Raw genomic sequence first — 23,902 nt, forward strand, 5'->3', positions numbered from 1 at the left:
TAGAAGTGCCTGTGCTTTAACCAACTGGCTATATATTGGGGGTTCTAACAACTGACTTCATTTTTAGACTTCAGACACCAGTTGTAAGTCCAGGTTGTTACCCAACTTCTGAGCAACTGGCTATAAATCAGAGGTTCACACAACCACCTCCTTGGGTTCGATTAATTTGCCAGAGCAGATCGCAGAACTCAGAAAAACACTTTATTTACTAGATTACCAGTTTATATTAAAAGATATAATTTGGGAACAGCCAGATCGAAAGGATGCATAGGGCAAAGTATGTGGAAAGGGGTATGGAGCATCCATGTTCTCTCCAGGCACACCATTCTCCACACAACCTCCAAGTGTTCACCAACCTAAATGGGATTTTGTAAAGCTATTTTCTCAATTTTATCCTTATATCCTAGAACCCAGTAAAGAATTTAGCAGATTGTCAGTGATTATTAACATTTCACAAACTGAACTGAAATTCGGCTTTGGTATGGACTCAGATGTTAAAGATCCTAGATTTAGACTATCATTGCTATGATATATCACATTCAAAGACATATTTAAAAGGACTTGGAGTTATGCTTCCAGGCATGATGCAATATCAGGAGCCAGATTTACCCTACTGTTTTAAACAACTAGAAAACTGAACAAAATATATTAAAAATTTGTTTCCGGATATTGTACACTAGGCAACGCAGGACCCTAATGCCTAAAATAAGAGAGAAAAAAAAAAACAGTGAGGTAATCCTTGTTAATCAATTAGGCTTTCTGTCTGGAGGCATATTTTGGATTGTGGAAAAGTGAGGGCAAACCACAAGCATAGCCTAATGATGTTGCTAAATTAAGAAAATACAGATCAGAGTCCAGAGATTCCGAGGTGATGAGAGACAGTCCTTGAGAGGAGACCGTTTTGCAGAAAAAGAGCTTCAGAAATTCGTGTAGTGTTGCCCTTGAGTCTTTGCTATCCCCAAATGTGCATGTAAGGGTAAAACTCCAGGAGGTCAGGAAAAGAGCAACTAGGGAGAGATGCTAGTTGAAAAGTTTCCAGAGATCACGGAATGATTAGGAATTGTTCATATTCCGAGAGTGGAGAGTCCTCATTTGATCCCTAGAGCCATTTAGTAAAGACCCCAGAAAGGCCAGGGCTAACATATCTTAAAAATGAAATTTCGAAAGGATCAAACTGAACTGTAAGTAACTCAACTTCTGGCCAAAACAAAACCCAAGTTTTTAAACACAACAAAGTACAAATATACAACAATATTAAATCCACAATGTCCAGCAATAAATTAAAAATGAAAGCCATATCAAGAAACAAGGAAATGTGACCAATAATCAGAAGAGCAATAAGTCAATAGAAACAAACTCATCAATTGTAGATATAATGAAGTTAGCATTCAAGAACATTAAAAGAGCGATTATCACTAGGTCAACTATTTAAAGGAAAACAGACATAATAAGGAGAGAAATAAAATATAAAAAATCAAATGAAACTTCTAGAGATGAAAACAAATACAAAATAAAAATTCACTGAATAGAATCAATCTCAGATTAGATACTACAGAAATGAGATTCAAATACTTGAAGACATAGTAATAAAAACTATCCAAAATGAAATATAGAGATTAAAAAAAAAAAGACTGAAAAAAATTGTCTCAGTGACCTTTGGGGCAATACAAATAATCTAATAAATGTGTAACTGATGTCACAGTAGAAGAGAAAAGTACAGAGAAGTTATTTCTATTTGAAGAAATAGTGGCTGAAAAATTTCAAATCTGATTGAAAATGTAAACTCATAGATCCAGATCTATGAAACTCAATGATCATCAAGTAGAATAAATACAAAACAACTATCTAAGACACATTATAATAAAATTTGTGCAACTAGTGATAAGGAAAAAAATCTTAAAGGCAGAAAATTAAAGGGAAGAGATAATACAAGTTAAAGGGAAGAGACAATACAAAGATTAAAATGACTGCAGAAATCAAAACCATACATGCCAGGAAACAGTTGAGTGGTATTAAGAATGCTGAAAAAAAACTGTCAACTTAAAATTATAGCAAAAATGTTTCATAGTAAAAGCAACATAAACATTTCATAATAAGAGAACTCAAACATTATTAAAAATTAAAGCAAAATAAAAATTTTTTCAGCTAAACAAAAGCTAAGAGAATTTTGACCAACATAATTGAATGTTTAAAACAAAAATAACTGCAATGTATTATGGCATTTATAACAGATGCAGATATAAAATCTATGATTCTAATAGCAAAAACAAGAAGAAAAAATTTGAATGTACTGTTATAAAAACATTTCAGTTCATGCAAACAGTTATAATATCATTTGAAGGTAGGTTGTGATAAGTTATAGATACTTACTGTAAACCCCAAAGATACCCTAAAAAAGATAAAACAAAGAGGTCTGGGTAATAAGTAAATAGTGAAGATTGAATAGAATCCTTGAAAATACTCCAATTAATCCAAAAGAAATCAGGAAGAAGGGGGAAAGGGTACAGAGAACAGAGAGAAAAATGTAAAGCAAAGAGCAAGATGATGGATTTAAACCCAGTCAAATCCATAAATTACTATATTCAAATAATCTAAACACTCCAATTAAAAGTAGCGATTGTCAGACTAAATTTAAAAATCAAGGTTGAACTATATGCTGTCTAAATGAAATCCATTTTAAATATAAAGACACAAATAGTTCAAAGTTTAAAAAAAAGGAAAAATATATACCATGCAGTCAGTAATCACTAGAAAGCTGGAGAATTTATTATATTAATATAAAATAAAATAGATTTTCGGGAAAGAATACCAACATGGATGAAGAGAAAATTTCCCAATGATCAAGGGATCACCACATCAAAAAGATAACAATCATAAATGTGTTTGCACCAAAAACAAAGCTCTGACATACAGAAAGTAAAATTTGACAGAACTAAAAGAAAAACAAATCCACAATTATAGTTGAAAACCTTAACAATCCTTTATTACCAACTGAAAGAATACTGAAGACTTCAAAACATAGTAGGAAGAAATTTTGAAAAAGACCTAAATAAATGAAGACACACCCTATGTTCATGCACTGGAAGATTCGATATTGTCAGGCTAACAATTTCCCTAAAATTCACCTATAGATTAAATGCAATCCCAAATGGTAAGTTGGTTCTACAATTTAGACAGCAATGCAAAAAAAAAAAAAAAAAAAAAAAAAAAAAAAAAAAAAAAAAAAAAATCAGAGTAGCTACAACTATTTTGACATATAAAAACAAGGTTGGAGAGCTTAACTACTCATTTCAAGACTTTTTATAAAAGCGAAGAAACCGACAATGTATGAAATTAGCCAATGATAGACATATAGATCAATGAAATAGAGTCCAGAAATAGAATATGAATAGAAATAGAATATGATTGACTGATTTTTAACATCACAGCCAAGATAATTCAGTCAGAAAAGGGATGTCTTTTCAAAAAAGAATGTTAAAACAACTGGATGTCCATATGGAAAAAATTATACACCTTGACCCTAATATATCATATGGAACAATTACCTGGAGAGCATAGATCTTCATATAAAAGCTTAAGCTATAACATTTCTAGAAAAAAATAGGAGAAAAAATTTTTTTTACCTTAAGGTAAGCAATGATTTCTTGTGTAGGATAGAGAAAGCATGAACCACAAAAGAAAATAATACGATAAAATGAATTATATGAAAATTGAATATTTCTACTCTTTGAAAGAGACCACTCAGAAAATGAAAAGAAAAACCACAGAAAAAGAGAAAATATTTATAAACCATGTATCTGACAAAGAATTTATATTGAGAAAGCATAATAACTTATGCAATTCATTAATAAGATGAACAATTATATCAGCAAAAGGGCAACAGCTTTGAACAGACTTTTAACCAAAGAACATAAATAAATGTACAAGCTCTTTTAAAAAAGCATATCATAATTAGCTACTAGGAGATTAAAATAGGAACTACATTGGACACCACTACATACTCACTAGAAGGACTAAAATTAAAAATACAAGTGTTTACGAGAGTATAGTGCAACTAAAACTTTCATTATTGCCAGTGGGAATATAAAAATAGTACGCACAACCATTTTAGAAATCAGTTTGTCAGATTTTTATAAAGTTAAAATATAATTACTGTACAATTCATTAATTCACACCTAGATGGAAATAAAAATAAATAAAATTGAATGCCTTCAACTTCGTGGTTTCGAAATATATGACATAGCTACAGAAATTAAGAGTATGGTACTGTGGAGTAATAGCAGAAGGATGGTGGAGTAGGAGGCCCTGGACCCTCCTCCCACTCACAAACACACCAATTCAACAACAATTTGGGGACAAAAAAATAAAACTGTGGATATCCACATACAAAAGAAATTGGACCCTTATCTTACACTGTTCACAAAAATCAACTCAAAATGGATTAAAGACTTAAATGTAAGACCCCAAATTGTAAAGCACTTAAAAGAAAACAGGGGAAAACCTTGGTGACATTAGTCTTGGCAATACTTTCATGGATATGATACTAAGGCATAGGCAACAAAAACAAAACTAAATAAATGGGATTATATCAAACTAAAAAGCTTCTGCACAGCAAAAGAAACAATCAGCAGAATAAAAAGGCAACCTACTGAATGAGAGATATATTTGCAACTCATATATCTGATAAATAGTTAATCTTCAAAATATATAAGAATCTCTTACAACTCAATAGTAAAAAAAACTAACAATTAAAAAATGTGCTAAGAACTTGAATAGACGTTTCTCTAAAGAAAGCATACAAATAAATGGCCAATAGGTATATGAAAAAATGTTCAACATCACTTATCATGAGGGAAACATAAATCAAATCCACAATGAGACATCACCTCATACCTGTCAGGATGACTATTATCAAAAAAAAAAATATGTCATGTTGGGAAAGATGCAGAGAAATTGGAACCCTTCTGCACTTGTTTGGGTAATACAAAATGGTGTCACCACTGTGAAAAAGAGTATGAAGAGTGCTCAAAAAATTAAAAATAAAACTATCATATGATACAGCAATCCAAATTCTGGGTATTCATCCAAAATATTTGAAGTCAGGATCTCAAAGAGATATCTGCACTCCTATGTTGATTGCAGCACTGTTCACAATAGTCAACATATAGAAACAACCTTAATCTGCAAGGACAAATGACTAAAAGAAAACATGGTACATATATACATTAAGATGTTATTCAGCCTTAACAAAGAAGGAAATCCTGCAATATAGGACAACACAGATGAACCCTGAAAACATTAAGTAAAGTGAAATAAGCCAGTCATAGAAGGATAAATACTGCATGATTCCATTTACATAAGGTATCTAAGAAAGTAAAATGCATATAATCAGAGATCTTTAGAAAGGTGGTTCCCAGGGCCAGGGAGAAGGGGGATGTAGGAAGTTGTTAATTAATGGACAAAAAGTCTCAATTATGCAAGATGAGTAAATTCTAGATCTCTTCTGTACAATACTGTCCCTATAGTTAATAATAATGCATTGTATACTTAAAAATTTATAAAGAGAGTAAATCTCATATTGTATTCTTACCACCATGAAATAAAATTTAAAAAAATAAATGTCTTCACAAAAACTTACATTGAATCTTCATAGTAGTTTTATTATTTCAACACAACTCAAATTTATATAAACAATGAACAAATTTTAAAAGTTTTAGTATATTCACAGAATGGAACACTACTCTGCAATGAAAACAAATGAACCACCAATACCTGCAAAACATACTATTGAGTAATGAAGCGAGGCATCAAATAATACACACTTTATTATTTCATTTATACTAAACTCTAGGAATGACAAATCTAATCTACAATGGAAGAGTGCAGATAAATGGTTGCCTGAGTCAAGGGGTCAGCGATGAAGGTTGACTGGAAAGAAGCACAAGAGAACTTTTTGGGGTGATGGCATTCTATCTTGATTGTGATAGCGGTTCCATGGGTGTATTTGGTAAATTCCACGGTAAATTTGTCAGCACTCATTGATCTCTATCCTTAAAATGTGTCCAGTTTATTGTACATAAATTACAAATCAATAAAGCTGATCTTATTTAAAAGGACAAAGTTCTTATGGAGCTTCTCATCTACTGTAAGATGGAGAATCAAATGAGCAATAACGAGTGCGTTAAATGCTCTCTTGGGGAAATCTAGATGTAATGGTAGCACATCAAAGAAACAACTAATTCAAATTAGAGGCCTAGGAAGATTTCTCAGGGGAAGCCGAGATCTGAAGATGTCAGAATAGTCTGCGAGGTAGATTCTTTTAGCATGTGCAAATGTCCAGAGTAAGAGAGTGGTATATTTAACAACATATGTTTTGAAGAAATACTTAGGAAGTAGAAGAATTGACAGGATTCTGGAAAGAGCAGAATCAAGACTAATACTCTGGATTCTGCCTTAGTAGGTAAATGAGTAGAAGTGACATTTTCCAAAATAGGAGACAATGAAGGAGCATCAGTTTATGGAGATGGTCATAAGTCTAGTTTTGAATGTGATTTGATGTGCCTACAATATATTAAAGAAGAGATATGAAACAAGTAGATGGAAGGAAATATAGGTTTATATATGAAGTCAGAGAACCAGGAAGAAACATATAGCTGGTAATTAACACTAATGGATTATTTGAACTTCCCTAGCAGAGTTCAAAAATTGATAAAAATGAGGATCAAGCAAGTTGAAGATTACCAGCACTTAGGAAACTGGCAAAAGGAGAAGAATCTACAGAGGAGCTACAGAGGATAAAAACAAATAAGAGAGTGGTCTGCTTGAAATTCAAAAATTCAGGACATGTGGTCAACAGACGCAAATACAGCTAAAAGATGAGGAAAGATATTATCCGTTGGATTTGGAAACAAGAAAGTAACTGTTCACCTATGAAGAGCAGTTTTATTGGAGTGGTGCGAACAGTGTTGAAGAGTTATTGAAAAATGTAAAATGCAAATAGAAAATATTGAAAACTCAAAAAGTGTGCCTACTAAAAGAAAGAGTTCAAGGAAATTATTTTAAATGTGGATGAGAAGGAACACAGATTTTGAAAAGGAACTCATGACAACTTTTCATTTTCCATTAGATTGGCCCAGGATTAAGAGGAATAAAGAGAATCTTAAGTGTCTGGGTAACACTTCTGACTCTAAGTACTTCATCTCCATAAGTGAAATAAAGGAGAATCGCAGTGATTATAAATCACACATTCATATGATTTGGGAAGGGAGGGGATCTTAAAAAGTGACCAAGTTCAACTCCACTGGGAACATCTACCTTACAGTCATAAGACATCAAAGTACTTCATGTTTCAACGATTTCTATCTTCATGTTATAGATAGAGATTGGTATTATTAATATATAAAGTGATCTTATAAATTAATAAAAAAAGATGAATATATTTTTAGAAAAATGAGATTCATTATAGAAAGGATAAAAATACCAATAAACATACAAAAAGTGTTTAATCCCAGTTACATTTTACATTTAAATAAATGTAAAAGAAAACTCTAAAATACTATATTCCTCTATAAAATTGGCAACCGTTAAAAATATTATATACCCATCTACGGCCATGCCACCCTGAACAAACCCAATCCTGTCTGATCTCAGAAGCTAAGCAGGGTTGGACCTGGTTAGTACTTGGATGGGAGACCATCTAAGAAGATCAGGTGCTATAGGTGTAAAAAAAATAAAAAATTAAAATAAATAAAGGATTGTAAGCTGACAAGGTCCTTGCAATCTGTGAGGTCAACCAAGGGTTGCCTCGTCTAAAATAATTAATAAATAAATAAAAATAAAAATATTATAATACTCAGTGTGACCAGGAGTTAACAAATGAACACACTTTTACAGAGTTCAATAGGAGTACAAATTGGTAAAATATTTTTTCTAGAGAGCAATTTGACAATATGTTGCTGTTCATACTCTTTGACCCTGTGATTACCCTGCTAAACATTTATCCTTGGAAACAAAGATAACTGCATTGAAATTCACATGCAGGAATGTTCATTGCTGAGATGACAGGTTGTTACATTACACAGAGCAAATACTTAGGAACAATGTAAATGGATAAAAAATAGATTTCTTTTAAGTAAGTTTCATGTATATGATGAAATACTTTGTTGTCATTAAAATAGTATTTCTGAAAACTACAATGATATATAAAAATGTTTATGAGATATTCCTGTGTGAAAAAACTTCAAAAAACAAAAACCCAGATTTTTATGATCTCGATTTTATAAAATGAAAGATATACAACAAACATGCATACACACTGCACAGGCATGTACACAAGTGGAATAAACTATAATGGTAACAGTTGTGGCCATTGAATTATGATATTTTAGGTAATTTTTTTCTTTAGGCTTTTCTATACTTTTTAAATATTCTAAACTTTCTGCATATAAACATATATTACTTTTCTGACCAGATAAATTAACAGTAATTATGAAAAAAAGTCATAGTCTAAACTATAAAGAAATATTTTTAATCCAAAGCAATTAAGAACAAGATCCCAAATTTAAATTTTCATATGATCTCTCATTAGGCTATGATAATTATTTAAGGGTAAGCACACAGGAAAGAAACAACAAGCCTTAGGCCTTGGAAAGCAAGTGTAGACAATCTGAAAAGAAACATTTACTAGGTGCCAAGCATTTCACTCACTTCAACTCATGTGACCCAATTACTCTGAAAACTAAGTTTCATTGTCCCCATATTACAGATGAGGAAGGTGTGGAAAGACGTAAAGGACTTTGCCCAAAGCCAGAATTCAAATGTAGATCTTACCAACTTGTTGCAACCTGTTCACACCCTGCTCCCAGAGTATATCGTATTAGAGAATTCAATTTCTGAAAGTAACCAGGGACTGCCTTAAAAATCCCTAAAAATAATGCATCAGGAAAAAGAGAACCATAAAATCCTTTTAGATGTCTTGCTGGAAAATAACTATAGGCTCTTACTAAGAAATAGCACCAAAATTACAGACTCTTTTCTATAAGTCAGTCTTTAATATCTTTAAGCACTAGACTATTTAATTTGAATTTAGCTGTTGTGATGAATACAATAAATTAACTTGTGAAATTAATCATCTTGTTTTTAATGAAAACATAAATACAGAAGCTTCACTGTGTCTCTATATATGGTTGGAAGGGATAACGGTTTATCTTGAAAAATATTACTCTGCAGGAATTTCTACTGCTGTTTATGCTGTAATTCAATTTGTCCTATTTAAATACAAAAATATGCTAGCCCTTCAGACAATAAGTCCACTATGAGGTTCACAGCAGGTTAAAACGGTAATCCTTTTCACTTAATAAAAGTGAAATCGATGATCCGATTTCGTCCCCGAAATAGTTCATGGCATTAGAAGCAGAGAGAATGCTTCATGGACTGGATCAATTCAATGAAATGGAATTGACAAATATTTACCGAGTAACTTGATATGTATCCAGCAGTCTGCCAGATGTTTTATATTTATCATTTCGTTTTTTCTAATAAAGTCACCATTTTATAGATCATAATACTAATGATCAGAGGCATTACATAATTATATCCAAGGTCACATAGCTAAGAAATACCAGCACAAGAATGTGAACCCAGATCCACTTCAATCTAAATCCCATCCTGTTAATATGACACTAACCATCTCTAATATTAACCATATGGTAGAGACTAAGTAATACTGTGTGATAAATACAAAATAATGTTAAAACACAGAGATGGAGGAAGTTGATGTGAGAACACCAGGAAGACATCCTAAACAGGGTGATATTTCAGGATGTGATTGTATTACTGTTGTCCACAGCAGAGACTGTAATCTTCATTTTGTATAAAGAGAATGATACTCAGGTTAATAATCATGGTACTGATGTTGACAGTGATACTCTTGATCTGCCAATGAATGAAAAACTAAAATCCAGGTTCCTCGTCCTCAAAGCCAGCGGAATAGTTCTAAAGGCCACAGAGTATCTGTACAGGAGGTGGTGAGCTAAATGACATAGTGAGTGAGTTGGCAGAAGATGTCAGAATTAAGCATCTTCATAGCATTTGGTAATAAAAGAATCACACAATCTCAGAGTTTCAGAAGGCGATCACCCAACATCTTGGACATTTATATCAACACTATAAAATAATTTATTATATAATAATTGGCCATTTTTGGACAAGTTGAAAGTAATAATTACTATAAGAAAAAACAGAATGTGCTCTAATTCCTACGGGTAATGGAGGGAAGTTTGAGACTGCATGGGAGAAATAGAGCATGAGTAGGGTCCTGAATGAGAAGGAAGATTTATATACATGAAGAAAGGGAGCAGGGAGGGGCTTCTAAACAAAGTGAAGACATGCGTAAAGGCATGGAAGCGTGAAAGTGAGAAGTTCCAGGTCCGGAAATCAATTCAGAGTGGAAAGAGCTTAGAATGTATGTGAGAGAGAGTGTGGGAGGGAGAAACTTACACTAACATACCTGAGCCAGATCTTGGAGAATCTTGTATGCCAGGTTAGGGTTTTATATCTTTCTTTGCTAGATGACTGAACCAAGTCCAAAGGGAGAGAAAAAAAATGCAGACATTACCTTTACAAAGCAGGCAGAAGGAGAACTAGAGAAGAAACAGTTGAAGACGGTGTTTGCAGAAGCTAATGGAGAAAAGCATGTTAAGAGGACAATGTGCCAAAATTATAGCCTAATTAAAATATCAGTTCTCTTCTTTCACCTCATGCCTCCTTTGCCCTTCCCCTCCACTTTCAAAATACTTAAAGACTAATCCACATTGACTGTCACTACTCCTTGGATGCTGACTTTTTCCTTAACACACCAATCTGACTTCTTTCCCTATTACATCACTGAAACAGCTCTGAAAACATCACCTGTGATCTCCTGGTTGTCAGAGCAATGGCTGTCCTCATCTCATTTGACCTTGCTGTGGCAACTGTTGACCAAATTTATAATTTATATCTTTAGCTCAAACCTCCTTCTCTATTTCCAGACTCACATTTTCATTTGGATTCTAATAAACATCTCTAATTTAACACGCTCCGAACTGAACTTCTGATCTTACCTCTGCAAACCTAAACCATGCACAGCCATTCCCATCTCAGTGGACAGCAACTCCATTCTTCTAACTCAAAGCAAAATCATGAATCATCCTTGACTCCTCTCTATCTTTCATATACATCCAATCCTTTAAGAAATACTATTGGGCTTACTTTAAAAATATATCCAATAAACAATCCACTGCTACCACTCTGGTTCATCACCATTCTGTCTAATAACAGAAAGAACTTCATAACTGGTTTCCTTATGTATAGACCTTATAAGCCATTATCAACATAGCAACCAGAGTAATCTGTCCAAAAGGAAAGGTTACAGAAACTACTCAGGCAAGCTAGATAAGAGCAGGTAATTGCCAAGGAAGAACTATGGCCATCTACACTGGATAAGAAGAGGATGGAGCTCAAGCAGACACAGTTATTGATTTTTCATTTATAGGAACACTTTTTAGGTACAATAATTTATTTAAATCTCACAACCATTTTGGGCTCCAAGAATTACTGTTTCCATTTTACAGGTGAGCAAAGTGAGGCTCATGAAGTGGCATAATCCAATTATTTATTCTTCTATTCTCTTGCCATTTATTGAGAACCTGCTCTGTGCCAGACTCAATAACTAAGCCAGAGCTCCTCAGCCAGTCCTGGTAAAGCAGAAGATCAATCACCAGGCTCCTTGTCTTTAAGTTCAAGGTTTTTTTCCTCTCCATACAGCTGCACAGGGGAAATCCAATAAGGACCTTTCAGATTTTTTTTTGTGAATGAAAAGCACATGGGGAAATGATACAAATATTTACAATTGAAAAGCAATTACAGCATTTTAGGTACAATAATTGTCTCAATAAATGTGTTAAATAAATAGGTGGGTGAATGAATGTGGGGGTAACAATGTTACTGCTCTTCCTATCCCATCAGACTACAGTATATTATGAGGGTCGAATGGAACTGTGAATAGAGTCTTGACAAGAAACTGTTTTAACAATCTATTCTTTTTTATTATTTGTTACTTCATTACTGTTTGGAAATAGGCAATGATGCATGAGGCCGGGTTAGACCCACATCTCTATAGAGTGATGACACCTGATTACAAGTTATAACCCTCACTGTTTTAACTTATTGTCTCCTTCACAAGATATAAGTTAAGTACCTGCATTTTTTATCTCACATGTCCATGCACAAAACAAGGGCTCAAAATCTGTTTCTTGAATGATCTTATGAATTCTAGTTATATAGATTAGAAAGTTGAAGTTGAGAAGACTAAGTTAATAGCATAGTCATCCAGCTATCAAATGGCAAAATTAAATTTTGTACTCAAGCCTTCCAACTTTGAGGCTAACACTTTTTGTAATAGACCACTTTTTTGACTGAATGTTTATCACAAGTTATTTAGATAGAAATAAAACAATAATGATTAGGTAGAGCTTTATAATTGATTTGGTACTTTCACATATATATATATATATATATTTTATTTTACTGTTATAAGAACAATACTACAAGAACAATTTACAGATGAGGAAACCTAGGCCTGGAGTGTCCCAGATGAGTGGAATGGCCCAAGATCGCAGAGCTAGCAAATTCAGAGGTAGGCTCTTCTCCAGGCTCAACATCTCTGGCTCTTTCACCTTCATTTCCATGCCCTTCTTATCTCAGACACACCTATCTCAGGAAAGCTACACTATCTTCTTAAGATGACACCCCCACAACTGTAGTCATTGTATCAGGATAGGGCAGAATGGAAGGATATGGCCCTCCAACTTGCACAGATTTCCCAAAGGAAATATTTTGTCATCTGAAAAGAGCTGCCAGGCTCCAGGGACATGATTGGTGAGGAACCAAGCCAGCTGGTGAAGTACTTGACAAAACAAAACTCCTGGTGATTCTCAAGTTATGAAGACAAGGACTTCTTGGATGTGCCCAACAACCTGCATGTATTGTAAATGAAAGAGATTCTGCAGCACTGTCAGAGTGATATCACATGCATCCAAATCTTTTTCCTTCTTTTCTTTCATTTTTCAGCTTAAAGTTTAGTCTTCTTTCTTTAGCAGTTTTTGGAGCCATGTGACTGGTAATTCTGGCAAGTGCTATAAATGCGATGGGATTGTGCCTAAGGGAAAATTGCCATCTTGTAAAACTAGGACTAAATATTTGTACTCCTTCTCGGGGCTTTTAAAAGGTGAATACCATTTCAGAGAGTTAAGAAACAGCTTTAATTACTGTGATAGAAAGTCAAGGGAGAAACACAGTTTTAATGAAGTTATTTAATCACAACAGGAATGCACAGTAACATTTACTGGTATTAAAAAAGGGAGAGTATTATTAATTTCACTCCACTTAGATTCAGTTATATTCAGTTTAACAAACATTGCAAATACAATGTAAATTGCATTTCTTCTTAAGCATAAATACCATTGCATGATGAAATCAAATGAGTTGGAAACTGAGAAGTAACACATTTAATTCAATCATTCTTTTCTTTGTACATTAATTCAACAAATACATATTGAGCATGGACTCTGAAACAAAATCTAGGTGTAAATCAGGTATCTGCCACTTAATAGCTCCATACTACAGTTTTTAATTATCATTATTATTAATACTATCACATATTAGGGACATTTCCAGATACTTGAGAGATAAGAAACAAGAGAGTAAAGGTCTACACTCTTATGGAGCTTGAATTTAAGCTGTTTCTGTTTCCTGTTTTGTTCTCGGACTACTGGCTGCTGCTCACGTAAGCTGTTAATCTACTTGCTGTGGCAGTCCTTTATCTTTTCTATTTTCCTTCTTATATTTTAATGTGAATTGTGAAGGCAGCCAAGGAAGCTAATTAGAAATATGTCTAAAGTAAAAATCAACAAACACTGAATGAGAATCTAGAGATGCTCTGGAGGACCTAAGAGGAGAAACCATGGTCTTTGTCCTTGTAGAAAATGAGGTGGCAAGATACAGATAGCCAACAATTAGATAATAATACAAAATAGTTTCTTGAGTTCAAAACAGAATGCCCTGGAGCTCCTACCAGTGTCAAATTCCAGCCCCATTTTAAGATAAACTGTTATGTCACTTAAACAAAATCTTAGTAATCTACTACTTAATAGACCCTCTACCAGACATTGAGAGTTAAGAAGAATTAATGTTGTTATTCTCAAGAAGTTACCAAAGAAATATGTCTAAACAATTACAGTACAAGTCAGACTGTGATAATGCCATGAGAGAAGTACAAAGAAGTACAAGCTGATATGAAGAGAAAGATGAATGAATTCATTTATTTTGCAAAGAATTAGTGAGTGACAAATATGCATCAGGCACTGTGTTAGGTGCTGGCAATATGGCAGCAAAACAAACAGGTAAGATCCCCGCTCGCATAAAGCCTACAGTTTAGTGGAGTGAGACAGAAAATAAATAAGAAAAATAGAACAGATAAGTTCAGGGGTGAATAAAATGAAAAATAATGATTTAATACTGCTGCTGGTGTTTGGGGTTATGCGACTTTTGTTTGGGTAGTCAGAGAAGACTTATGTGAAAAGCTAACATTTGAGCTGAGCTAAAAATGACAAGAAAATCACTTGAAGATCAGGGTAAGAGTGCTCTAGGTAGAGAGATATGTTGGATATCTTCTATTTGCTTCTTCAGATTCCCCTCTCATCCTTCTCAGCTCTGCTCTTTGCCTCCGAAAGTTGACTTGTATGTATTGAGTAGAACCTTATATAATTGTTGATTGGGGCAAATGCTTCAACCTACTAAATAAAAAGGGTTCCCTTCACCTTCCAGGTCAAGTTACACAGTAGAGAGCCCCAGAAAGATATGGATTATAGAGAGAATGGTTTGACTCTTTATTTCCTCGGATCCTTTCTTGAGGGGTCACCTTAAACTAATTATGTCTCTTAATCTGTCTTTCTCAGCTCCTGTCAGGTGACCCTCTCAAATGCACCCATTTATTTTGGGGTCTGATAACTGCTTCCTCTCTTTGTCTCATCAAGTCTGTGGAGGTAACGGTGCCTCCAAAGCACTAGCTCCAAGTACTGCATTACACTTTGTGTTTTCCTTACATCCTGCCAACACTTTGTCCCTTTGTTAAATTCTCTTCGAATTCTATCCAGGATCCTAATATAGGAAATAAGTTTGGAATATCTGAAACAAGTGAAGAGGCCAGTATGGCTGGAGCTTAATGAGAAATGGGAAGGAAAGAGAAGATGAAGCTAGAGAAGTAGGTACAGATTAAATTATACAGGGCCTTATACACTGTGATTAGGAGTTTGAATGCTACTTTAAGCATAATGAGAAGCTACTGGAAATAGAAGAAAAAGCATTAGTTAAATCTGCATTAAGTCAAGGTAAAAATGTCAAGATAGAGTTGAGCCTTAATAGTTGGACATATATTGGTTGACAGAAAAGAAAGGAAAAGCTTTCCAGGCACAAGACCTAGTGGTCCAGCATAGTTACAGGGGGAAAAACAAACAAACAAATGAACAAACAAACGAATAAAAAACAACAACAAAAAACGGACGGAAACTAGGCTAGGGATTCAGGTTGAAGTTCATTTAGTAACCTAACATGATGACTATAAAACTGTGCAATTTCTAATAATATGAGGTCTGTAGAACTTGATAAGAACATTTTTTGCTGGCTATATACTCTAAGATTTGATGTTTTAAAAGATATAAACAGAATAATAAAATGTATTACTTCACTACGATTTTTATCAAACTTAGTCAGCACCAATGTGGTTTAGGTCATTGCTTTTCTCTAAAGCTTTCTTCGTTTGGCTTACTCTTCCCCTCAATACAGTCTTACTTAGATCACCCCTATTCAACACCTAGTGGCTCAAGCTTATAAGTCAAGAGCAAAACAAACTGTGTTATGACTTTCAAGACATTTTGGCCAAATTTTTTCAATGATCCTAAATCTCCCTCCTCTCTCCTAGCTGAGAAGTGTTCCTCACTCTCTCAAATACATGCCATATTTATTCCCATCCGCAAACATTTCCTATCTCCTTTGCCTCACTGCCTTCTTTCTCCAACAAACTCAATATATAGAGAATATATAATTTGGGTTAAAGGATACTTAGGTTATATATCCTGGCTCTGCCACTTACTAATTGAATGGTTTTTAATAAGTTATTATAACTTTGAACCTTAGTTTCATCTATAAAATGGAAAAATAATACCTGCCATCACGGGAGTACTGAGAGAATGATTTAAGTGTAAGTAAAAAATCTAGCAAGTATTTAGCAGAAAAACGATCATAAATATCATTTTCTTTCCTTCCTTTTTCTATCTCTATGCTTATAGTAGCGTTACTGCCATGAAATTTAGTACTAAATAAATTTAGTACTAAATAAATTTCTAATAATAATTGGAAAACTAATCATAAAACTTTTTAGTGCAGATACTAGTTCTGTTATCTGTGGGATATTAAATGTCTATTGAGAATGTAAACCTGATATTATAGTAAAAATATAAATAATTATAATGAAAAAGTTTTTTTAATTCACAAATTACTATCATACCAATTTCTTTATTTTCTTCTCAAAATAACCCTATAGGATAGGCAGGTCAGATATTATTTCCATTTTACAGGTGACAAAATAAGCTTGAAGATATCACAAGACTTGAACATGCTCATCCAATATGTTTCTTTATAAGAATTCATTCCCCTCCATTCCTAACAGACAAGAATATGACATGCATTAACTAGCTAAGTAAGTCGCCTCCCTCCTGAGACCTTCCTTTACATTAAAGTAGTCTGTGATATAAACTTAACACATCTCCCAATACTTATTTAGTCTTATGTCTCCTCATGACTATTCATTAGTTTCAGGAGAAGCCGTAGGGAAAGTGTTGCTTGTTGTTCCTGGAACACATCAAACTGTTATTTCTGGGCACATGCCACACTGCCTTTGCTGAAATGCCCTTCCCGACCCTGAACACCCAAGTAATACGCTTTCAAGATTCAATGCAAGACTTGCTGAGTAGAATGTCTTCCTTGATACCCCATGTAAAAGTGGCTCCTTCACCTGTGATTTTAGGCGTACCTGTGTGACATGCAATGGTGTCTCGAATTTGGTGCAATTATATCTTCTCTGTATCAGTTATTTGGTGAAATTATGTGTGTCTCTGTCACAAGACTGTGAGCTTCATGAGGGCAGGGAATGTTCCAAGCTTTTTAATATTTTCTGTGCCCAGCCAGGGCTTGGCATGGAGAAAGAATAATTGACAATATGATCAATAAATTAAGTTTCCTAGGGTACCTTTGGGTCTGACCCAGAAGCCTTATGCATTAAAGAAAAACAGTAACTCACAGATATTTTCAGGAAGGAGTCAGTCCTAACCATCTACATACATTAAGGCATGGGGGACAAAGTGGAAAAACAAAAACAAAAATGTAGAAGTCAGCAATTACTGGAATTACTGCTTTTTAGAACACAACACTGAACATGTTATTTTCTCAGCAGCAACTTTCTCACCATTTTATCTCCATATGCCATTTGCCAACCCAGAATGAGCTAGTTCTTTCATGCAAAATAGACTGAACCCTGTTGAAAATGGTTCTGCCAGAGAAGAAGCTGGGTCACATTTTAGAAGGAGCATGGACTGACTTGAAAGAAACTGGGTTTCACAAGTTCTCTGAGCCTTGGTTTTTCTTTCTGTGAAGTACAGATTATACCTTCTCCTAGCCTCTCTACCAGCAAAACTAATCGTGACATAAAGCGGTGGCATGAAAATATTTGAACATTGTCAATGTGTTCTCTTCTGGAATCCATGAAAAAAAGACTAGGAAAAAAATTTGGGCTAATGTGTTGCTGGCTGATAATGACTCCCTGAGGATACCAGGGCTATGTTAGCACTCTCAAAAGGCAGAGGGAGAGAGTCTGAGGGGCTAAGTTAGAGGGCTTTAGAGACCAGGGGCCTTTGGGTAACCCAGCGAGCCGCCATTGAGAAAACCTCATGAAAAGGTAATATTGGGCAAGGAGCAGGGCTTATTCTTCTGTATTCTAGCACCAAACACACACACACACACACACACACACACATTTAATCATTTCTGGAAGAACGGGAGGAAGGAGGAAAGGAGGAAGGGAGGGAGGGAGGGAGGAAGGAAGGAAGGAAGGAAGGAAGGAAGGAAGGAAGGAAGGAAGGAAGGAAGGAAGGAAAGGAAGGAGTTAGTCTAGGTCAGAAGGCTTGCCTTTAAAAGCAGCCTGAATCTAGCATTGGCTTTAATGAGCATTAAGCTCTTTATCTCCACCTCTCTTATACCTCTTACTCTCGCTCAACGGCCTAGGCAATTGCAGTGCAATTTCACTTGGCTTATCTAATTTACACACACCTGCTGATTTCTCAGAGCTATGCTCATTGCTAACAACCCTGATATTAACGAGACACAGATCTTGACCTCAAGGATTAAGCTGAGACAGACCTAGAAAGAGGCAATGACAACTTCATGATGTGCTGTGAGAGAGGAGTTCAGGAGGAATGGAGTACAAAGAGCATGGATTGTCTAACTGCCTGGAGAGCCCTGGAAGGCTTCACAGAGGGGAAGGCACTGAGGTCAGGCCCTGAAGGAAGAGCAGACTTTCATAGGCAGAGGGGCAGAGAGGCAGAGAGAGTATTCAAGGCTGAGATCTTACTGAGGACAAAGGTAGTGGGGCTGGTGGTGATGGTGGTGACAGAACAAGACACTTCTCTCTAGGAAGCCCCAGAAGGAGTATCTGATGGACTAACAGAAATGTCAAAGAGAGGGTGGCAAGAAAGACAGGATGGAGTGAGTCCAGCATCATCTAGGAGCAGGCAAAAGTGGTGTTACCGGTAAAGAAAATAATACTGCAAAGGCGAGAGGTATCTGGTGGCTGGCTGGAGGAAGGATTCTTTTAGAAAGTCACAGGTTAAAATGGTTGTTTCAGGAAGTCATGAGTATAATTAGAAGGTAAGGGCAGGAAAAAATAACCTTTAAATATCTGAGATATCACCTGGCTTTTTAAAAATTTTCTTTTAAACATCTTACCTTAGACATTTCTTCACCGTTATTGCCACCTAATCTCAAGACTCTACTGTGTATACTACAGATCACAAATAAGACTGCCTGGTTTTGAATCATAGCTCTACTATTTATCAGTTATTTAAACTTGGAATATTTTAACTTTTCTTGGTTTCAGTTTCCACATCCCTCAATGGGGATAATAATAGTATTCACAAGATATGATATGCTTTAGTAATAATAGCTAATTTGTATTATTTACTATGTGTCAGGTCCTAACCTGAGCATTTTTTGTGTGTATTAGCTCACTTATTCCTTGAACAACTGTCATGTTGTAGGTAGTATTTGTGTCCCTTTTTTATAGACAAGAAAAGCAAAGCCCAGAAAAGTTAAGGATTTGGCCTCAGGTCACACAACTATGAATAGAAGTTTCAGAATTTGAATCCAGGCATTTTGACTGCAGAACATATACTTCTAACCAAAATGAGTGAGATCATCTATGGAAAGTGCCTAGCCTTGTGAGAAATCACAAAAACTATGTTTGTTATCATTCTGGTGGCCCTGTCAATTTAAATAAATGGATGAGGGTCTGATTAATGAGTGATTGAGTAGACAAGTGAACAAATGGTAGCTGAAAGGGGAAGCACATCGCTGAGTGGAGAACCCCACCTCAGGTGGCTGGGCAGGGAGGTAAGGAGCTGGTTGCTGCAAGGTAGGGTCATGGTGGTAAGTGTCAAATTTCATCAGTTACAACTGGGATGTGGGCACCACTGTCCTGAGCCAATGAATAGAACACTGAGAAATGCCCCAGAACCTATCCAGGGAACACGATGGCACCCGGGTGGTCACACGAGGCTCCCTCTGTGGCCCTAACAAAGGAGCGCCAGAAGGTAGCCTTTGCCATTCTTCTGTCTCATCTGTCATCATCACAGGTGACCTAAAATTCTGATTAGGAAGGCACAGCCTAGTGGCAGCAAGTGCACTTCGGAGCCAGAAGGAAGAGGACTAGGGATGAAGGGAATCATAATTTATCAGTGTTAGTAAGCTTCGAGGGCTTAAGGCAACACAAAGTTGACGCCTTGGACCACCCAGAGGAGCAGCCAAGGCTGGAGAACAGCCCTGGTGAGAGAGGGGACAGGACATAAGAGGTAGAGAAAGAGATGAGTTTTCTGTGAACTAATGTCTTTTGACACTAAATAAGTTTTGCCAGGTCATTCAGACAGAAGTAGGAAGGCAGGTTTCAAACCAGAGCCCTGTGACCCCGAAGCCCATGCTCATTCTCTTAAACCACACTGCCCCACACTACGCAGAATATGTGAGCTCAATGTGATTCTACTGTTGCATGTCAGTTTGAGAAAGAGAACAAGGAAGCAAGCTGCCACTAGATCATATCCCCTCCAAATTCCCTATCCTCGTCCCTATTTCATACATTAGAAAACTCAGGCTCAGAGAGAGGCAGTAACCAAACCAAAGTCACAAAATGGCATCCAGATCTCTGAATTTCCATAACACTTCGACAGAGAAGAAAAGTTGCTGCCCCCAGGTTTCCAGTGAAAACTATACTTTCAAGGCCAGCCAGTGGCTTAAAGGAAGAAGCTTCACATACTTGCTTACTTACGAAAAGGGAAGAAACCTAATTTTAGCCCACCAAGGAATCAAATTATATTTACAAATATAATTAGGAGGGAAAAAAATCCACAGGCATGCTTGGGAAGAATGGAGAGCCTACAGGCTTGTAGGAGGGGTAGTGATTCAGGGAGATAAAAGCGAGGTGAGTGACAAAGCACCGGCTAGGTCTCAGGCTTGAAGTGAGGTTATGCAGGCCGCCCTTGCACCACCCAGGTCTGTGTCCCAAGCAGGGCTATCTTTCTACACTCAGAGGGCACTTGTAAATTGACTTAGGAAAGGCGGTCAGATGCAATTCAAAGAACCTAGATTACAAAATTATGTAGGCCTTTCTCACACTGGTAATTAGGACCCCTATCTCTGGTCCTACACTTTGTAGTGTCATTTTGGAAACTAAGTTCCTCTGTTAGAGTAGTTAGTAAGGCCTGAGTGACAGGTGCCCAGCTCTGTAACCATAGAAACTTCCCTTGAAGACCATCCTTAAGCACCTCCCAGAAATACCTCCCTCTTTTAGGGTTATAGATTACCTCAAATCCTAGAGCACAAAGGCCATAAAAGCTGCTGGCTAAAGCAGCTAGAAACGCATGCGCAGGAAGTGCTACCCATAACTTTAGTCCCATTATACCATCATTATAATCTCATGAGTATGCCTAGAAGTTCATGAATCTAATTATAACAAACCGAATTCTGGGTAAGCACATGCTCAATAGGCAAAGGGTTATATAGCAGTCAACTGTCAGTCAAGGTGACCTCACATATAGATCATCTGGGACCTCCCACCAGAGCCCAAATATGAACAGACCTTCCCTTTTCTGCATTGTTACAGCATTCCTGGCTGGAAACACACTCTTCTCTTTGGGGCTTACTGTCTTATCTCTTGATTTCCTAAATTCCGCAGGGCTGTGGCCTTCCCTAGCATGGTCCGTCTCCTTCTAAAGTGTACTTTCAATAAATCTTACTTTTTCTAAATCTTGCCAACCTGTAATTCTTTGCTGCGTCAGCAGGGAAGAACCGAGTGACAACACACAATGCCACCGTCCTCCTCCTCCTCCTCCCTCATGCCGCTGGGGTGACGCCAGATTTCACATCACCCCAGCGGTGACATCTCTCCAGTGCATGGCCACCTATGCAGTACAAGCAGAATATCCTGAGCCCAAAACTGGTTCCTTTGATTCCTGGTCATTGGAATTATTTACTCTGAAATTTTCTAAGTCTCCCTCCAGTACCTGAGGTCAACCAGGGATAGTAGTTTTAACTAAGCAGTGTGCTCCAGTCCCTCGTTCAGACCCTTCAAACCCTCTACCTCCTGTTCGCCATAGGGAGAACAACCAGATTGTTTGAAAAGCCCCACGGCTCACTGATATGACTTCTATGACCCCTGGGTAGGTCCCAGCTCCCAGAGGAGGGCTGGGAGACCAGATCACTTCTTTATCTGGTATGTATTTCTTTCACATGGTCATATAATATCGGGCCACCAGAATGGTGCTAACATGATGATTTCGGGTAACTCCCACTCATGTTGGACATAGGGTAAGTTCAGGCCTCTGGGCTCCTGATGGTCTGCCACTGGCCTCCAGGCTTTAGCCACGTGTGTGGACACGGGCCTTGGCTTGTGCCTATCTATGTTCCAACCATGATACTGAAGACGACATGGGTGGCAGCAAGCATCCTTTACCCTGTGTCCCTTCCTGGACAGCAAGCAGCGCCAGGCTTTTCTCTAGAAGTGGTTATGCCTATCTCATGCCTGTCTTCTCTAAAGTCTTTTGAAGTGGTTGCTCTGCATTTCCTTCTGATTATTGTCAATCACTGTGCAAATACTGTGCTCTCCTAGGTCTTCTAGGTCACAAGAACAAGCTCTCCTTGTGGGAATGGGCCTGTTCTTCTCTATTAGCATATGAGTCCTTTGACTATTTTTCCTGCTGATGGTAGTGTGTGGAAGACAGCATTGAACAGTCAGTATGAAAATAGAATATATTCTAGGGATACAGTGATTATGGCCTAAAGCTAAAGGTTAAAAAAAAAAAAGACATGATTGGAATATATATTGATCTATATTTAGTCTATAAAATACTAGATGATACATTTAACGTGACCAGAACATGAATTACCATTCACATTTTCCTGCATACTTAGATGAGTCCTGTATTTGGGTTCATCATTAACAAAGCATCATAAAAACCTTTGAGAGACTCGTTAGAAACCAGTATTTGAGATACTGATATAGATGCTCTCCTTGACCACACTCTTCTTGGGCTACTCTGAACTGTATTCTCAACTAGACCCTGATTTTTGAACTTCCACATTCATCTCTGCATTATCCAATTTTAACAAGAACCTGTTAAGTCAGTTTAGCCAGAAACCCTCATCCTCAATATCTAATTATCCTCAATATTTGATCAGGTTTTTAGTCTCTCCCACCTTCCCCCCAACCCCCAGGTGATGTCTGATTACCCTGGCCTGTCTTCAGTAAGAACCCTGTTCAGTTGGTTTAGCCAGAATCCCCCCTTTCCCCTGATGCTTCCTCTTAGTAATTTGTAATTTTTTGTCCACTGACGACTATCCTCCCTCACTCCTTGGTTATATATTCTCATTTTATTGTGTTTGGAATTGAGCCTGATCTTTCATCACTACTACAAAACCCTATTGTAGTAAGCTCCCTGAATAAAGTTTGTTTTACCATTTTTTGACAAGTTTTATAATTTTTTTCTTTAACAATATTATGATGAAGTGCCATGAATAATTATACAACCAGAATTAAATAAACGGTATTGGGAAACTGCAAACATGTTCCAAAGGGCCGTGCATCATGAGTGATATCAGTTTTGCTGACTTTTTCTCCAGATAGGAAACAGGAAATTAACCAGGAACCATGAATTTGATAATAAAGAACATAAAAAGATGGTGCATGGACATTTCACATGCAATGATTGAACAAAAACTAAACATATTTCTACTTTACTCATTGTTCTAAATTTTCACAAATTTCCATGAATTTTATAAAATACTTTTTATGTTTTTTCTTTTTTCCTAAGCTGTACTATATAATGGGAAAATGCATAAAACGAAGACTAAACAGAAATAGAATAAAATTTTAAGAGTTGCCTTTAAGAGGAGAAATCAGAGAGAATTTTCCTGATTTATGTTTACTTTTCACTACTTTCTAAATTTGCTACACTAAGCATGTGCTATTTTCACTTTGATCTTTTGGCTT

At 36.2% G+C, this 23,902-nt stretch overlaps 1 protein-coding gene and 1 pseudogene across 4 annotated transcripts in view; one reads left to right on the forward strand and one right to left on the reverse strand.

Annotated features, from left to right (window-relative positions):
• Positions 1-23,902, reverse strand: part of AGBL4 (ATP/GTP binding protein like 4) — a 992,639-nt gene that overhangs the window by 490,233 nt on the left and 478,504 nt on the right. The window lies entirely within an intron of this gene.
• On the forward strand, positions 7,603-7,721 carry LOC118606819 (annotated as a pseudogene).

This window comes from Rousettus aegyptiacus, unplaced genomic scaffold (assembly GCF_014176215.1).
Source record: "Rousettus aegyptiacus isolate mRouAeg1 unplaced genomic scaffold, mRouAeg1.p scaffold_m13_p_1, whole genome shotgun sequence".
NCBI lineage: Eukaryota > Metazoa > Chordata > Mammalia > Chiroptera > Pteropodidae > Rousettus > Rousettus aegyptiacus.